At 41.4% G+C, this 17,011-nt stretch overlaps 1 protein-coding gene across 2 annotated transcripts in view; it reads left to right on the top strand.

The window, feature by feature from the left end:
- The window catches only part of LOC136876480 (transcriptional repressor RHIT), a 143,992-nt gene that overhangs the window by 42,373 nt on the left and 84,608 nt on the right, over positions 1 to 17,011 (top strand). The window lies entirely within an intron of this gene.

The following is a 17,011-nucleotide window of genomic DNA, read 5'->3' on the forward strand; positions in this document are numbered from 1 at the left end:
CTCCAGATGTAACGCCTTAGCAGCCTCCGAAGACTACCAAACCCTACGTTTTAAGGGGACTTGACATCTAGGTGGAGAATTTTTGGGGAGGCAGAAAACTCCTTGCCCTCCCCCCCCCCCCAAATCGGTGCCATTGCGCGGAAGTGTGATTGTTGCAATACGAAAATTCTCGTTTGCTGGAGAAGCGAATCTCTAATTTAATATGAACCGAGTGTATTGTTTATAAAAAAACTTCCTTCAATTCATTACGTCTAGAAGAAGGGATTCGAATTAAACTTTGAGGTGCTTACCAACCAAATGATTTCACGTTATCTCAACTTGATGGCAAGGAAAAGAGAACTTTCTGTAACACTTGGTTCATTAAAAGTCATGATTAACAGTGAGTGAAGAGAAACAAAGTCTGTTCTGTTTTTTCTGTATGTTAGTTTTGGTGAAGGATTGTGGTCAACGACCGGGTGTAAGGATCTAAAACATTTAAGTGAACGAATTAAAACACATTAGGACAGCGCACTACACTTTGAAAATGCCTGTAAGTACAAAATATTTGGGACTGTTATCACTGCTGCACAAATTGACTCTGCAAATAAAATCTCAATCCACGAACATAATGAAGTAGTCACGAAATTTGGACATACTAAATAGAGTAGCAGAGTGCTTAAAATTCTGTGGAACTCACGAGTTAGCATGGAGGGCCCATAATGAAATACAGGACTCAGTAAACCGTGGTAATTTCTTAGATTTGTTATATCTTCTTGGTAATCTCGACAGTGTGTTAGAACGGCACTCGCATTATCAGTTTCTAAATATATGTCACATATTATACAAAATGAACTATTAGATTGTACGTATCAAATGTACATTGAAGACTTGGTCAAATATGTCAACGCTGCAACTTTTGTCCCTGTGCAGGCAGATGAAGCAACACACATTATTGCAGTACATTAAGGACAATGAACCCGTTGAAAGATTCCTTTCGTTTGAAAATGTTACTGGTCTCAGCGAGGTTGTGAAAATACTGCTTGAACCTTTCAGTGTTGAGAAAGAGCTCATAGCTCAGGCCTTTGATGGAACCGTGGACATGCAAGGGAGTAAGGGAGGTGTTCAGGCTCTGGTGTTACGCTCATCGTTCACCAACTAAATTTGGTTATACGAAATGCTTGTAGCAAGAACATAAAAGCTGTTCGGTTGTTCTTCGCAAACATTACTGGATTCACTACGTTTTTCTCATTATCGCCTAAGAGAAGTGATGTTTTGCGATCAGTTTCTTCAACAAGATGGAACTTTCAGTTTCGGATTGTGAGTAGTGTTCATGAAAACAAATTACACTTACTGGAATGTTTTGAGAGGATTGAGAACGAAGCTGGTTGGGATGATGTAATAATAAGGGAGTGTTTTGTTTAAAAAATTACTTAATAATACAGAATTTTTGTTTTTCTGGAATTATTCTGTGAGATGATGAACCATGTTGATATTTTGTATAACACGATTCCAATGTGGAGTGCCAACGCAATTACCATATCCAATGCATTACATCGTTTTGAATCATTTGTTTCTAAAATAAGACAGAACACTGAAAGGTATCAGGCAGATGGAGATAAATGTTCTACTCCAACAGCAAACAGATCTAAATACAGCTCTGGTGTAGGGTAAAAGTGAGATATATCTGTGATACAGGTAAGTTAGTGATAAATCTTTGAAGAAGTATCATGAACTTCCCTATTGCACACTAAGCATTTCAAGTTAACTAGCGAGCTCGATAGCTGCAGTCGCTTAAGTGCGGCCAGTATCCAGTAATCGGGAGATAGTGGGTTCGAGCCCCACTGTCGGCAGCCCTGAAGATGGTTTTCCGTGGTTTCCCATTTTCACACCAGGCAAATACTGGGGCTGTACCTTAATTAAGGCCACGGCCGCATCCTTCCAATTCCTAGGCCTTTCCTCTCCCATCGTCGCCATAAGACTTATCTGTGTCGGTGAGACGTAAAGCAAATAGCAAAAAAAAAAAAAAAAAAAAAAAAAAATCCCAACAGATATCTAGCTACTTGCATTGGTCTTCATCGCGCTCTAGTGGACACGTGATAATTATTCAAAGATTTATCTTGAATTTACCTGTATCACGAACATACATCCCTTTACCCTAAATCTGATAGTAGATGCCAAATACGTATGTGATATAGTGATCAACCAAATGAAAGACCGATTCCAACAGTCTCATAGGCATAGCCCTAGTGTAGGCACTCCACTCACTCCACTCACTCCACTTGCTGTACACGGAAGCTCGGCGGCGGGTGATGCTCTTTTCACGGCCGACTTGATGCGTCGCTCTAGCTAGCTCCTTACCGGTCTTGACAATCGGGTCCGGGAGGCCTAAGATTCACCGCCATCTAGCACCACGTGTGACGTCACGCAAAGCCGAACATAGCCGACTCCGCTCCGACCCGGAACAGTCTCTTACTGTAGCACCCGACAGGGGCCAGCGGGTTCGCGCACACTGGGACTCGCATTAATGTAATAATTTCAGAAAATACTGAAATATACACTTCCACTGTAGTACTCATGATGACATGAGATCTTCTCCAGTAGTCATTATTAAAAGTAACTATAAGTATATTTTAAAATTCGAAGTTCTTTTCCTTTTCAGAAATATAAATACAAAGTACACAATAAATTTTATATTAAATATCACTTTTGTCAGAAACATAATGCTGCTTATTCGTTTAGATACCAGTTCTCAATAAATAATACAACAGTGCGCTATGTCTTCTGGTATGGGCTAGAGCAATTTTGTTACTTTCATTGATCTGTCTCAGCTTTATCCTTGGCTTTGACAAAATGAAAGTGACTGAGGTATGAGTGATGCTAGTAATGCCATTCCTTCTGTAGCCAGTCCCTGCTATGAATGGTGTGAAAATATTGCTCATAGGGTCAGTTGGTGCATGCATTTCAGTGGGCTTGGCAGACTGATGTGTAATAGTAACTTCTGGCTCGGTGAGGAAAGCAACGGGAAACTACCTCACTCCTCATTTCCCTAGTACGCCTCTTCAGTGATGCCTAGGCTATCTATGACAGCTGATGGCGGAACTGTTGAGGATCCAACCAGCCTTCGGGCTGAGGACTAAACATACATATATATATACAAAGATAATATACACAATTTTATTCATTTTTTTTGCTAGGGGCTTTACGTCGCACCGACACACATAGGTCTTATGGCGACGATGGGATAGGAAAGGCCTAGGAGTTGGAAGGAAGCGACCGTGGCCTTAATTAAGGTACAGCCCCAGCATTTGCCTGGTGTGAAAATGGGAAACCACGGAAAACCATCTTCAGGGCTGCCGATAGTGGGATTCGAACCTACTATCTCCCGGATGCAAGCTCACAGCCGCGCGCCTCTACGCGCACGACCAACTCGCCCGGTCAATTTTATTCATGAGTAGCTAGTTATCTCCCTAAAAATTATGTCTTTAGTTAATCTCCGTTTCAACGCAAACCTCGTAATTATCTCTGTTTCTGTTTATATTTCCATGACAGTGAAAAGGTGGTGGTGGTGATTATTGTTTTAAGAGAAAATACACTGGGAAACCATCAACGCTTAATAAATTGATAACAGGAAGAGGTCCGACACTTCGACAAATGAATGAATCGGCCAAAGAAAGACAAGGGGCACACAAGGCGTGAAAATGAAAGATCCATTCGCAGATCTAATACCGCCGGGGTCGGAAATGAACAAGAGTTGACCAAGAGAGGATGGATAGGACTGATGAAAGTGTGGAGCCTGGTACAACTAGTGGAAGCGATGCCAGGACTCAGCTAAGGACCAACCCACGCTCCCAAATTGAAAGCCCCGGGGACCCCTTTTAGCAGCCTCTTACGACAAGCAGGGGATACCGTGGATATATTCTACAGACCCTGCAACCTCAGAGGGTACCGAGCGAGTTGGCCGTGAGGTTAGGGGCGCGCAGCTGTGAGCCTGCATCCGGGAGATAGTGGGTTCGAACCCCACTGTCGGCAGCCCTGAAGATGGTTTTCCGTGGTTTCCCATTTTCCAACCAGACTAATGCTGGGACTGTACCTTAATTAAGGCCACGGCCGCTTCCTTCACATCGTCGCCAAAAGACCTATCTATGTCGGTGTGACGTAAAGCAAGTTGTAAAAAAAAAAATCAGAGGGCTCCATGAAAGCAGTTATATATTACGAACAAAAAGCCTACACATTACCTCAGTTAAACTTTAATATTAAAGATTTCTAGATTGGATACTAATTCTGAATTTTTAAAAATAATATGCATAGCTAAGTTATAACAAATAAAAATGTTTATTTAACAGATATTATCCTACGCTGCTATTAGCTCCGTAGCTTCTGGCCAGCATCAAGACCTCCATTTCAGAGCGTCATAGGTTCGATTCCCGGCCGGGTAGCTTTATAACTGCGTCTAGTTAATTTAACTCGGGGACAGGAAGTTTTCTTTTTTTTTTTTTGCTAATGGTTTAACGTCGCATTAACGCATTTTCAGAGCTGCCGACGGTGGGATTCAAACCCACCATCTGCCGCATGCAAGCTAACAGCTGCGTGGTCCTAACCGCATGGCCAATTAACTCGGTACTCGTAATACATCCCTCCACATATATTTGGCGTTAAGAAGGGTATCCGATCGTAAAGCAGGCTCCAGTCCACATGTGCTGCACAGTTGGCACCCGACTTCACAAGGATATGGGAAAAACGGAAGAAGAATTGGAAAATCCCATGGCACTATTGCTTTCCTATTGCATCTGTTATAGCTATGCACATTATTTTTAAAAATTCAGAATTGTTTGTTTTTTGTTTGTTGTTTAAAGGGGCCTAACAGCTAGGTCATCGGCCAAATTCAGAATTAGTATGCAATTTAGAAATCTTTAATATTAAAGTTTCATTGAAGTACTGTATAGGCTTATTGATGGTAATATATAACGGCTTTCATGGAGCCCTCTGAGGTTGCTGGGTCTGTAGAATATAATATCCACGGTATCCCCTGCTTGCCGAAAGAGGCGGCTAAAAGGGGTCCCAGGGGCTTTCAGCTTGGGAGCGTGGGTTGGTGACCACGAGGTCCTTAGCTGAGTCCTGGCATTGCTTCCACTTAGTAGTGCCAGGCTCCACACTTTCATCAGTCCTGTCCAACCTCTCTTGGTCAACTATTGTTCAGTTCCGACCCCGGTGGTATTAGATCTGCGAATGCTACGGAGTCTTTCATTTTCACACCATTAGTGATCCTTGTCTTTCTTTGGCCGATACCTTCATTTGTCAAAGTGTCAAACTTCTTCCTGTGATCAGTGTTAAGCGTTGATGGTTGCCCAGTTGTATTTTCTCTTAAAACAATAATCACCACCACCTTCTCACTGTCATGGAGATATAAACAGAAATAGAGATAATTACGAGGTTTGGGTTGAAACGGAGATTAACTAAAGACATAATTTCTAGGGAGATAACTAGTATTCACGAATAAAAACTGTGTATATTTTCTTTGTATAATTTTATTATTTATTGAGAACTGGTAACTAATCGAATCTTCGTTTTACTTTAATATTAAAGTTAGACTGAATTTTAAACATATCGTTTGCCGTCATGAAAATATTCCTTTTGTAACAGTAAATATTCTTTATTTACAGAGAGTTTTCCAAGGATTCTGTCTGAAGATAAAAATCTAACAGAACAGTTCTGAATAAAATTATTTTATGGTATATTCCTATCCCGGTGAAGTTCAGCATTATGTTTCTGACAAAGTGATATTTAATATAAAATGTATTGTGTAGGCGTACTTTGTATTTCTGAAAAAACTTCAAATTTTAAAATATTTATTTTCAATAATTATTACTACTGGGGATGATCTCATGTTATCACGATTAAAATGTGTACTACAGTGAAAGTGTATATTTCAGTATTTTCTTAAGTTATGACATTAATGCGAGTCCCATTAAACGCGCAACCGCTGGCCTCTATCGTGGCTGGAGCGTAGGCTTTGGCTGGAGTAAGATACTGTTTGGGGTCGGAGCGGAGTCGGCTATGTTCGGCTTTGCGTGACATCACGCGTGGTGCTAGATGGCGGTGAATCTTAGGCCTCCCATCGGGTCCACGCACTGTAATCGAAGTAGTTACACAGCTCGACACGTGGCGCTGGCGGCCGACCTATTTGCGGTAGAAATGCATACGGTACTTCTTTATGGAAAATATATTGACTTTGATTGCCGATTTATCGTAATTTAGAGTTATGAAGAATGTTACAAAGGTTAATACTGTTAAAATGATGAATCCTAAAGGTTATTTTCGTTGATATTTGCCAAAATGATGCCGTGAAATGAAACTGCGGGGAGATGACTTAGTCCAGCTGACGTTCTGATATTGACTCTGATTGTCAATGTATCTTAATTTAGGAAATAAAATAGTACGTTACATTGACTAATATTGTTAAAATGCTTAATCCTAAAGGCTACTTTCATTGATATATGCCAAAACAACGTCGTGAAATGAAACTGCAGAGGATGGAGTAGTCCAACTGACGTTCCTTAATTGTGAGGAATAATAGTAATCGTTTTTATTATCATGGCATTTAGGGTACATAGCAGAACTTACCACAATACTTTTGTCTTCTGATGTTAATCTTGAGATTAAGAGTCATTGTTCAATTAGAGTTTTAAAATTCTTCAAGCGCTGCTCTCATGAAGGGGGCTGGACAAAACATAAAAGTCTTACTTTTTTTCATATTCGTTGTATGCATTACATAAATCTTTTGACTCAAACATGTTTAAATTTTAATTTCAATATATATAGTTTCAGATTACATTTCATTCATACCTTTCACTAGAATATTAAATACCGGGCAAGTTTGCCGTGCTAAATTCAGACAATAATTTTTACTTGAAATGCAGTAGGGTTGAACAAGTTGGCCGCGCGGCGTGCAGCTGTGTGTTGTGAGCTTGCATCCGGGAGATAGTGGGTTCAAACCCCACTGTCGGCAGCCCTGGAGATGGTTTTCCGTGGTTTCCCATTTTCACATCAGGCTGTACCTTAATTAAGGCCACGGCCGGTTCCTTCCCACTGCTAGCCCTTTCCTATTCAACCGGCGTCATAAGACCTATCTGTGTTGGTGAGACGTAATACAAATAGCGAAAAAGAAGAAGAATTTTAAATAAAAATTCAGTGAGAGAAAAGTATTTTGAGTAAATAAATTGTAAACTGCCCTCTGCTCGATGATGATGATGACGATGCTTGTTGTCTAAAGGGGCGTAACATCTTGGTCATCGGCCCCATTGTACAAGTAACAACACTTCATCCGTTGGCCTTACCTTCTTAGCGGTAGTGATTCTTACTTATCAATGTTTAAATGTTAAGGTTCAGATTATCTTGGATAAAAATGTGTTGTGTTGCTGTCATACGACAAATACGACACCGAATAAAGGATTATTCTATGAAAGAAAATTCATGGGTAAAAATACCTGATTAGCATGATTAGCTGCCACTCCCGGAGGCCCAGGTTCAATTCCTGGCCCTGCCACGAAATTTCAAAAGCGGTACGAAGGCTGGAACGGGATCCACTCAGCTTTGAGAGGTCAACTGTGTGTGTGTGTGTGTGTGTGGGGGGGTTTCGATTCTCACCTCAGACATCCTCTAAGTGGTTTTTCATAGTTTCCCACATCTCCTCCAAGCAAATGCCGGGATGGTAACTAACTTAAGGCCACGGCTGCTTCCTTCCCTCTTCCTTATCTATGCCTTCCACTCTTACCGTCCCCAACACAAGGCCCCTGTTCAGCATAGAAGTTGCGGCCGCCTGGGCGAGGTACTGGTCATCCTTCCCAGTTTTATCCCCCGACCCGCAGTCTCAAGCTCCAGGACACTACCCTTGAGGTGGTAGAGGTGGGGTTCCTCACTGTGTCCGAGAGAAAATCCAACCCTGGAGGGGTAAGCAGAGTAAGTAAGTAAATAAGTAAGAAATAAATAAATAAATAAATAAATAAATAAATAAAGAACGAAGGTAAATACCCGAAATAGAAACGGAAAACTAAGATGAGAGTGCTACCTGCTTTTGGGGTTCCTCACTGTGTCCGAGAGAAAATCCAACCCTGGAGGGGTAAGCAGAGTAAGTAAGTAAATAAGTAAGAAAGAAAGAAATAAAGAAAGAAAGAAAGAAAGAAAGAACGAAGGTAAATACCCGAAATAGAAACGGAAAACTAAGATGAGAGTGCTACCTGCTTTTAGCCACTCCGTAGTTTTGTCCTGGTCTACAGAGAATTCGTGAAATGATAGTGTCCCTTTGCTCTTTGTTTCCTGTTTGGAATACAAAAAAGGCACACAGCAATATATATTCGAATATTTCCTAACATAGTTAAAGAAAAGCAAATCACCACACCATTAAAAAATGAATTAGCGCATAAATTAAAATCCTTGTTTAGGGCGAAGTTACAGCGAGAAATCACTTTGTTCTTGTTTCCATAAAATTTCTGCTCGAATTACGAAAAGGTGCACAAGAATGTCACAAATTCGAAGATTTGTAAACGCAATTTAAAAAATATAATCACCGCACTACACAATAAAAAGTTAACTCACCAGCGCATAACTATCAGATCTCAATATCAAGCCAACAAGCACCTCATTGCGAACACATTGCCAACATTTACGACAGCAAAACCATATAAATAAAACTGGAAATGCGGCAATTTGCGATATACAGCTTCATGTCAGTGGGGAGTAGGCCAGCGCTCCAGCGGCATTATGGTGAAACTTTCCAATTACAGCTGTATGCTGGGCTTCACCAAGCGATTGTCAAGGCCGGTATAAGGAACGCAGCGAGGAATCCAGTCGGCCGTGCTCTTTTATTTTTAGTTCATGGGATTGCCGATAGGAGCGTCCTTTACGATCTGCCAGCGATCTGCGAACTGTTGCCAATTGTTAAGGAAATGTCCAACAGACCGTTGTTGAGAAATTTGTTATAGGTTACAACCACTATATTACTTTTTTCTTGCCGTGCGGTCAGTATGCGCCGCGGCAATAGTTAAGAGCCTCTCGAAGGGACTGTTCTTATGACATAATTTGTTCACATTCCTCATGAAACATTCCTTCGAAGAGGTACACAAAACTCTACAAATTGCACTAACTACTCCAGTTTCATTAGCAGTTTCATTTGAGCAAATTAAAGAGAGTCAAGAATCACCTTAGAAATAGTAAGGATCAAAACAGACTGAATTCACTCGCTGTTTGTTCAATTCATAAGGAGGGAATTGGTAAAATCGCCAACTTCAACAACAGAGTCATTGAAATGTTTGCCTGTCAGATTGATTATGGTCAATACGGGATTAGTATTACTTGAAATGAAGCTGTTAAAGCTTATCACTTGTAATGTCAGAAGAATAGACGTGCTCACCTGTTGTATAAGTAATGTGCCATTTGGTGAGTTCAGTTTTATTTCTCTGTTATTGTCTATTTAGTGTATATATTCAGGCCGATACATTTTGCTATATATAGGCCTACTGTCTTCTGTAGTGATGGGACATTCGATTCATTTTACTGAATCGATTCATTTGATTCCGTTCACGTTACTGAATCGATACAGTGATCCGATTCACGGCTCATTGGTCACCGCTCCTACTGCATCTGTGTAGTATGTGCTGGTAAGACAGCAGCAACAGCATTCAGTGCTCGCAGCTGCCATCTGGTCTTCATACTATGAACTCCTTTCTTAGAAAAAAATGCTAGTCACTCTAACACATCGAAGGTTTCCGGCGACGCAGGGTGGGAAAGGATTAGGAAGGTAGCAGCCGTGGCCTGAATTAAGGTACAGTCCCAGCATTTCCTGGTGAAACTACGGAAAACCATCTTAACGGCTGCCGATGGTGGGATTCGAATCCACCATCCCCCGAATGCAAGCGCATAGCTACGTGATACTAACCGCACGACAACTCGCTCAGTCATTTTTGAAAATATGTATTTTTCTATCAGCTGAGCATTTTTTAAATCGTCATATTTTGTATAGGCTACGCGAGGTGTACAGTAGCCCGCTGGTTTTCTGATTCAACATACTGTTATTGCGTCTGTCCACATATGATTGAAGTCTTGTGCAACGATGTGACATGAACTGAAAGAATAATGAGCCGTTCTTCCCAATATAAAACAGGTACCTTTGAGTGGTCATGAGCATGACTCATAGTCATAGGGCAGGCTAGAGTCGAGTTTAATTAATTGTCAAATGTCAACTAAGTTATGATACTAAGATTCATTAAACTAATAAATAGTATAACCTAATAGCCTACCTACTTACTAGCTACTTTAGAATTACGTTTTGACTACCTTTTTAACACTGAAAATAAATCCATCTAGTATTTCAACCTCCCTGTAAGAAGAGGACAGTGAATGCAAGTGGGTATTATTTTCAAATGAGCTGAGCTTGGGAGTCCATTTAGCGTACGATTCTTTCTGTGTACCATGGCTCTGTATGTATTGCTTCAGAGGAAGCCCGGCTCTCCGCCAGTGTCCACTGCCCAGTGAGCCGATAAGGAGCCGTGTGTATCTTGTGTCTCACTGAGCTGCGCTCGTTCACGATTCTTTCGGTGTGCCATGATTCACTGTATGTCTCGATGCAGCGGAAGCTCGGCTCTCCGCCACCCGTCAGTGTCCAGTGAGCCGATAAGGAGCCGTGTGTATCTTGTGTCTCACTGAGCCGCGCTCGTTCACGATTCTTTCGGTGTGCCATGATTCACTGTATGTCTCGCTGCAGCGGAAGCTCGGCTCCCCGTCAACGTCCAGTGAGTGCGCCACTCAGCACTGTCCGCTGGGAGTAAGCTGAATCGTGTGCCGTGAGCTCGCCGTTCCTGTGAATCGATTCACTCGGACACTTGAATGAATCGATACACTGCTTCGAATCATTCATTCAGTAGCCAACACTAGTCTTCTGGAGTTTTTGTGGTACAGTATAGAAACCCATGTTTCAATAATGCCCGCCTCAATCGCATATGCATGGCCAGAAACTTTATATCGGGCTCCACTGGCGGGATTGATCACGAACCGCCACTGCAAGTGGCTATAGAAAAATGTGCGCGAGGCATTAAATAAAAGAAATTAGACCATCGACAACGAATGGTGACATAATAACATGAAAAGTTTACATACCACGTTTGTGACAGAGCTAAATAAAGTTAATAATTCGAAGAAAATTTGTGCTGGAATGAACGAAGTATACAAACCTTTAATTTGGTACTTCGAAAACTTATGTTTTTGAAGCACTATGTCCAGCCCAAGTGCAGCTCTCTCCACAACACACGATGCTTCCCAAGGAACAGCCAATACTGTAAGTACGGTCATTTGTAAGAATTACGTAAGAATAGGGTATTATTATTATTATTATTATTATTATTATTATTATTATTATTATTATCATTATTATTTATTCGGGTGATTTCGTGGAACGCAGAGGTGAAAAAAAGGTACTGGGGTGAATGGGTTGACAGGGAAATGACCAGAGCATAAGTTAAAGCACTAAATTTGAAATTTTATTTATTTCCTTCTTTTGTTCGATTTTAAAATTTGATAGATAATCTGAATGAACAGTATAATGATGAGCTCAACAGGTCCCACAATAATAATGACGTAAAGTGAAAATCAGGTACAAAATTGGAGAGAATTATCCATGTGATAACTTATAAGGGATGAGCAATGTAGCTCTAAATAGGTACACTTTGACAAGATAAAATTTGCTCCACTCATTTACATTCCAGGAGACTGAGCTCCAAAAGGTTACTGTAGTCCAGCCTCTATGAGGCACAAGCTTTCTACAAATTTATGCCGTAAAAATGTCAAAATACTGTGTTAACAGTCACTTCTCCTCAACAGTCTGTTACATACTCGTCTGTAACCAATTATCAAATAAACAGGCGCAATGAGTGCCCATTCTACGTGGCCTTAAAGTGAAAATAAAAGGTTTAACACGAACGGCCATGGACAAAAGGCTAGGAGGCGAAACACTTGCATTCCTTTTAGAAAAACTCTTAAAACCCCAAATGGGCTTATGGCCCGAAGTTGCAGAGGCTAAACCTATACTTCAGAGGGATGACTAAACGCGAAATATTCAATGCCAAAACGATGTTAAGAATTTAGAAGTTTAAAAAGTTTTAGTCAGCCCATACCAAGTTGAATGCGAATCAACAGAGGGAGAACACTTTTTGTTCCCTGAATTTACATGTTTTCCAGCAGGCATATGAACAGAGTACTCCGACTTGCCAAAAATTTACATTTAAACAATGACTTTAGAACTTTATATTAATAAAATAAGTTTTAAACCTTCCCCTCAAGTTATCTGTCTGGAGCTATCACATGTTAAAAAATTTCCGCCATTACCTTGAGTAGTTAGGCCTTCCAAACGACGGCAAGCAGCCCCTGCCTCCTAATCACGCCGCACTCACTAGACCAGAGCAATGAAGAAAACAATACTGTCCAAAAGCGCCCAACTTTTAGAGCATCTCAGAGGGGAAAGTTCCAGAACTCTTTATAGATAGGCTGGATGCCTGCATACACCCCAATTGTAATTGGCTAAAGCAAATATTCCTGCTTGGTTAATAACTAAATGATGAAGAAAGCCATAGGATTGTTGACAACAATGATACATTAAAAATCTACAAACACTTAATGTTTGCCACCTTCAAAAAGATAAATTCCCTCGAGAATTCATTGTCCTTAATCCCGCCAGAGGGGCACATAGTCGGATGGTAGAAGAATCTAATGGTTAAAGGTCCAAGTATCTTGTTTTCCATTAGTTCATGATTCATAGCACAAATGGCCTTCTAGAAGGCGCGCAGTTCAAGAGGCCGGAGAAGGTGTACTCCCGATACAGAACTTCACCCCCTAAAGTTTTACCACAGTCTGAACAGTTTTGAAATCTTGCACTTAAATTTTTGAAATTACAAATTGAAAAATATCTTAATGGGGGGGGGGTGTTTTTAATTGATTTTTGAAGTACCGGCAAAGAAATCTTGATGTTGTTTACGAAGTCATAGAAGTTCGGTCTGTTACGTCCAAGATTGACAACAAAATCGGCCGCCAATGTCATTGTCAGACTGGGATTCTCCTGACCCCGCCGGTACCTTAGGATACCCTTCTCCAGTATAAGGCGATGGTCACCAAGGACCAAGTCGCATAGCTCCGCCCAATGATAGAGTGGGCGTTTGTGGTTCAGCTTCCAAGCTACTCTCAATAATGACAGTCCCCAAGTCGACCGTTAAGAAGGAGACTTAGCCGGAAAGAGACGGGCCCATACCCCGCGACTGCATCTCTCGCATATGACACTACGTGGCCTCAAGTGAAAGTAGAGCACTATAAAAATCGAATGTCCAGGCGACAGTAACTGGCTTGTAGACAGTGCTGCATATTGAGTGGTTGAGGCTGGCGTTTAGGTAGGAAGAGTGCACGGAATTAGTGATGGGCAATCTCAGACGAGGTCTCGAGATTTCTCGGGATTTCTCGAGACTAGTGCAGGCACTATTTCTCGCGAGAAGTTTTGAGAGATCTCGAGAGCGTTGTCCCCGCATTGTGCGGCGAACAGCGTGTCGTAGGCCTATAGGTAGTCGAAGCTGAATGTTGTTTGTGCAGAGTATGCGAATAGTCAACCAGGGGCCTTCTCCATTTCGTAAATACGTGTCAACAAGGGACTAGGGCGTTCATTTCTCCCGAGGTCTATTTTGACGCAGTATAACATAATTATAAAGGATACGCATTCTGGCATTGAATGCAGTGGTAAGTACACGAATGAATAGGTAAGTACAGAAACTGACGGCTACTGTAGATACACCTACCTGGATACTAGAAGCGTGCATTATTCGAACTCGAGACGAGGCAAGATGCGCCTTGCTGTATATGGCAATCGCCATTACGCATGAGTGGAATGTGTAATCTAAAATACTTCAGTTTGCTCCAATTCTTTCGATAGGTAGGTGTACATCGTTATCAGATCCCACATTCAATAACATATGACCTCTGCATTAGTTTACCGATATTTTGGTGACGAAGGAAATAATTCCTTACAATGTTATAAGGTATTCGTGTCATAATTAGGAACTTCGATATATGACGGTGCAATGTGAAATTGCGTCTCGTTGTACGCGACAACTTGAAGACGATGTCTGAAATGCAACGTAAATCGTGGATGTCGGGTATTTTGAAGAGATGCCGCATAGCACAGCGCGCTGTGTTGCTTGTTCAAAAGAAGTAAATTACGTCGTCAGAAGTACTTCTGGGATGATCCGGCACTTAAAAACGCATAATATCAGTGAAGAGGAATCGTCACAGAACACCTCCGGCCCGGTCTGCATCACAAGAAGCTACCCTGCCGACAACGATTGTGAGGCATCCAGGTAGGTTTACATTCTAATAACAGTTATTAACAAATTATACGGGTTATTCAGCTAAGAAGTCCATCTGAATAACTCGTGGACAGTTTAAGATACTGGCATTCTCTCTTCATTTTCGTTAATGGTATTAAGGAGCTCATAGTTCAACATGCAGTGGTTTATCGTCACACAGTTTCCATATGAGAGCTGCTGATGATAACTATCAAGCTTACACTCGTAGCTACTGGGACGTCGCACAGCTCGCAGCACACAAGAATCGGCCTCGAGAGCGTTGCCCATCACCCCTGCTGAAATAATTGGAGCATAGTCGGGCATTTTAGATTACACGTTCCACTCATATGTAATGGGGTTGCATATGTAGCAAAGCACATCTTCCCCCTCTCAAGTTCGAATATTGCACGCCTGTAGTATCCAATAGGTGTACATCCTATCTATAGTTATTCACAAATTATGCAGTGTTGGTTAGCTAAGATGTCCACCCCAAATAAGTCGTGAACATTTTAAGATACTGATATTCTGTTTTCACTTTTGTTAATGGTATTAAGGGGTTCATACTTGAACATGCAGTACTTTTCCAGGCTTTTGAAAAAATGTATGGGCTTACACGTTTTCATATGAGAACGTTATTTTACGCAATAACTGCCAATGATATAACGTTTACAGTCGTAGTTACTGGTACGTCGCACAGCTTGCATTAGAGGAGGATCGGTCTCGAGCGAGAGCGAGAGCGTTGCCCCCACTGCACGGAATTTCTGGCTGAGGTTTGGAGGCAGGGGCGGTAATGGCAGAAATGTAAATAAGTTATTGAAGGGAAGGTTTTCACAACAGAATTTGAACAAAAAGGAAATTAACTGTAACTTAAACATCTAAAAATTTTCACCATCCACAGGGTCAAAAGGCCTCCTTATTTAAACTTGCTGACCTAAAACTTAAACTAATAAGACGCTAAGGAAAGAATTATAATTAAATCGGCAAATACATCACTTGGTGGTCTATAATGAAAGGCAACAGTGTTCACACAGGTTTTACTTGAGACAGATGAACACGAAAAATTCTTTCTGCTGCAGAGTTACTCACCAAAAGGGGGGCAGGAGGGAGGAAATCAAGTATAATACAAGGTCCATGAAATCTGGGGGCAAGCTTGTCTGCTGGAACAAAATATTTAACCATGACCTGATCTCCGACTTTTAAGTTAGTGGGTCTCAGTCCACGATCATACCTTTCTTTTACTTTCTTATGGGAGGCTTTAAGATTATTTTTAGGCCTTTCTTCACTGATCCCTGATATCATCTGGGTCTATTGTCTCTTGTAAAAGCTCATTGATTGACCACAGGTTGGACAAGGGAGTTTTGGGAGCAAACTTAAACTTGCGAGAGGTGGGGAAAAAAAACTTGTGTGACTCGTGAACGGCCTAGTTAAAGGCTAATGATAACCAGTGTTGGAAGAGTCCCAACGAGAATGATCTTCGTGATGGAATGTAGTCAGGGCAGATCGAATGTTACGATTAACCCGCTCAACTATAGATGTCTGTGGTAGTACGCAGACGTCGTGACATGTGTAATAGAGAGATCGACACAGAACGAATTAAATTGAAGGAGAACGCCCTAGCGTTAACAGAAACAATATATTGACGAGGTCCAAAAGATGCAAAAATAGTATTGAGACAAGAAATCATTAACTGAGCAGTGGCAAGCCTAGTCGGAAACAGTCAGAACCGTGTGAAACCATCCACACATACAAAAATAAATGTATTCCCATTTCCTTTAGACTGAGGGAAGGGCCCGACGTCATCTATATACAGGGGCTCCATAGGATGAGATGCTTGGTGTGATGACAATAGTTCCACCTTAGTAGACAGCGTGGGCTTGCTAATTAAAAAGGACTTACATGTTTTAACCAGTTCCCTACTCTCGCCGTCCATACTCTTCCAGATAAACATTTCTCTTATCTTCTCTCTAGTTTTGAAGATGCCCAGATGTTCCCCTAATGGAGTCTCATTGTAAAATACTTCAAAATCTTCGGCACTAGAACAGGAAAAACCACAGTTTTCATTTTCTGATCGTGCCTCGAAGGACAACACAGGACCCCATTCCTCAGGACATAAGGGGCAACATGTTCCCCAGAAGAAAGGGTTTCTATGATAGGAGCCAGCACCGGATCTTCACATTGATATTTCGCTATATCATGAAATAGCATAGGGACATCAGTGAAAATTGCATTTATACAAGAAGGTATGGAAATAGAAGGTGGAGCACCTTCCTCCGGGGCAACAGAATCGAAATCGCCAGAAAACATTCGGCTTAATCCATCGGCAACCACATTCTCAGATCCCCGAATGTGTCGCACATCGAACTGAAATGCTGAAATTCGAATCGCCCCCCAGTACGACGGTGCCTAGCCAAAACCCTGCTCAGAGCCTAATTGTCGGTCTCTAATTAAAATTTAATATGTTCAAGGTAAGGACGGAATTTTTCTTACTCCTTCTAACTCGTATATAGAATACTTGGCTTCTTGAGGTGATAAGATTCTAGACGTATAGGCAAGTGGCCATCTTTCAAGTTAAGATTCCTGAAGAAGAAGTGCAGCGACCGCAGTTGACGAGGCGTCTGTCTGTACAATAAACTTCTTAGAGAAATCTGGCATTGCCAACACCG

Source organism: Anabrus simplex, chromosome 6, assembly GCF_040414725.1.
Source record: "Anabrus simplex isolate iqAnaSimp1 chromosome 6, ASM4041472v1, whole genome shotgun sequence".
NCBI lineage: Eukaryota > Metazoa > Arthropoda > Insecta > Orthoptera > Tettigoniidae > Anabrus > Anabrus simplex.